Source organism: Nansenia antarctica, assembly GCF_963989245.1.
Source record: "Nansenia antarctica genome assembly, chromosome: 1".
NCBI lineage: Eukaryota > Metazoa > Chordata > Actinopteri > Argentiniformes > Microstomatidae > Nansenia > Nansenia antarctica.
In genome coordinates, this window is record NC_137674.1 from 98,573,480 (window position 1) to 98,575,979 (window position 2,500).

At 46.3% G+C, this 2,500-nt stretch overlaps 1 protein-coding gene across 1 annotated transcript in view; it reads left to right on the forward strand.

Annotated features, from left to right (window-relative positions):
• pde4ba (phosphodiesterase 4B, cAMP-specific a) overlaps positions 1-2,500 on the forward strand; it is a gene marked incomplete at both ends in the record, with an annotated part of 126,360 nt that overhangs the window by 10,486 nt on the left and 113,374 nt on the right. The gene's annotated exons all lie outside the window — the stretch shown is intronic.

Genomic DNA, 2,500 nt, shown 5'->3' on the forward strand with positions numbered 1-2,500 from the left:
AGAAACAACACAGACAGTAGACTGACATAACAAACAAATTAAGATAACATTTAAAGATCATGACACACATAGACACACGCACACACACACACACACTAACACACACATATACCATGATATTCTAGATGGATGCAAGAACTTAGAGGTTAATTGCAACATTGTAACATATTGTAACTAACTACACCCTAAATCGGAATGAAATGTAGGTCTGAATGAAAAAGCGCCCTAAATCTAACTCCAATCTGCTTTTTTTTTCTGTTCTCTGGTCATAATAACCTTGCTGCCTTTCTCGTTGCGCAGCATCAATTAGTGGCGGAGAAAATGTATTTGTGGTGGCCCACCACAAATCAATGCATATAGAGGAAACGCTGTAGTAGATATCAGTCTAAACGTTACAACAACATTCTGACCACTGTGATCTCATTTATAATCCCAATTATTATCCCTTCAAATGGATTCAGTTGGACTGATGCACATGTACTTATACTCAGGATTACGTTTGTTATGTTTCCAGCTGGTCCAAATTGGGTACTTTGCTTTAGTTCAGCTCTCCATGCAGTAGCTAAGCAAGTGTGTAAAGCCTCTGAGAAGCACTGCAGCAGGCCTCTCCAAGCCCTAGAGAAATGCCATAAGTAGGGACTGTGATGTGCTGAGCGTCTCTGCTGAGTGGAGTCCCGCAGGGAGCAGACAGGAGAGGGCTGGACTATTCCCCTGGGGATCCTGCTGGGATGTACCAGACACGCATCTCTACCAGAGCTTTTTGGCCTTTTATAGCCTCACTTGCTGTGCTAAAGGAAAGTGGCCGTGTGGCCGTGTGGCCGTGTGTGTGTGTGTGTGTGTGTGTGTGTGTGTGTGTGTGTGTGTGTGTGTGTGTGCGCGTGTGGGCAGGGATTTGTGTTTGTGTGTTTGTGCGTGTGTGTGTGTGTGTGTGTGTGTGTGTGTGCGCGTGTGGGCAGGGATTTGTGTTTGTGTGTGTGTGTGTGTGTGTGTGTGTGTGTGTGTGTGTGTCTAACAGTACTCTACCTCTGAAATAACCTGAAAAGTCGCCATAGAGAAGGACATAATAACTAATCACAGACAGCCTCTCAGTGTCTCAGCTGAGCAAGGCCGGAGGAGTGTTTCAATCATAGCAACATAACAACATCATAGCTGTGCGTGTGTGTGTGTGTGTGTGTGTGTGTACGTTAGTGCGCACGTGTGTGCGTCATCCCTCTATCATAGTGTGTGTGTGTGCGTCATCACTCTATCACACCAATTTGACCTGACTGGAGGGCTATGACCTGATTTTGATGCCTGTGTGTTTGTCAGTGAGACTTACTGTAAGTTCACACCATTAGCCATTTACATTTACATTTACATTTTTGGCATTTAGCAGACGCCTTATTCCAAAGCGACTTACAATCAATACATTTGAATACTAAGCATGTGAATCAGCAGTCCACTATTCGTTGCAGGAAGAGTACTCTAGCTCAGGCCCGGGGCCACTGATAGAAGGAAAAACCTTCTCCCTATTATCGCCTTCTACTAAAAAAAAAAATTACTGGAGAAACTGAGAAACAGTACAAGGGGGGCAGTAGAAGTTCTTAGGGACACAGTAGAGGGGAAAGCGGGTGTCTTTAGGAGACGTAGTGGTGAGGGTCAGAAGATGTCTCAGGAGGAGCAGTTAAGATGTAACCTGAAGAGATGGGTCTTCAGTCTACGACGGAAGATGGGTAGTGACTCTGCCGTTCTGACGGCCGCGGGGAGCTCATTCCACCAGCGGGGAGCCAGTGTTGTGAAGAGACGTGATCGGGCAGCCCGACTGCTGTGTAGAGGAGGTGGGGCCAGTCGGCCAGCCGAGGTGGAGGAACGGAGTGAGCGGGCAGGGGTTTGGGGGGTTACCATTTCCTTCAGGTAGGCAGGGGCTGTCCCTTTAGCTGCCTGGTATGCAAGCACCAGGGTCTTGAATCTGATGCGAGCTGCTATCGGGAACCAGTGCAGGGTGCGAAGGAGAGGGGTGACATGCGAGTATTTGGGGAGTATTTGGGGAGGTTGAATACCAGCCGGGCATTTTGAGACCGAGTCACCATTTGGAGTTGTTCGATCGAACACAATCTAGGTGTCCAGCAGGGACTAGCAGGGTTGCCAGTCCAGCAGCTAGCTACAGTTGAAGTCGGAAGTTTACATACACCTTAGCCAACTACATTTAAACTCAATTCCTGACATTTAATCCTAGTAAACATTCCATGTCTTAAGATAGTTAGGATCACTATTTTATTTTAAGAATGTGAAATGTCAGGATAATAGAGAGAATGATTTATTTCAGCTTTTATTTCTTTCATCACATTCCAGTGGGTCAGAAGTTTACATACACTTAGTTCTGGTAGCATGGCCTACGTAACGTAACATCCCCGTAACATCCCCATGTGCCGTTGCAAACCGTCGTCTGGCTTCTTTAGGTCTTGGCTGATTTCTTTTGATTTTCCCATGATGTCACGCAAAGAGGCACTGAGTTTGAAGG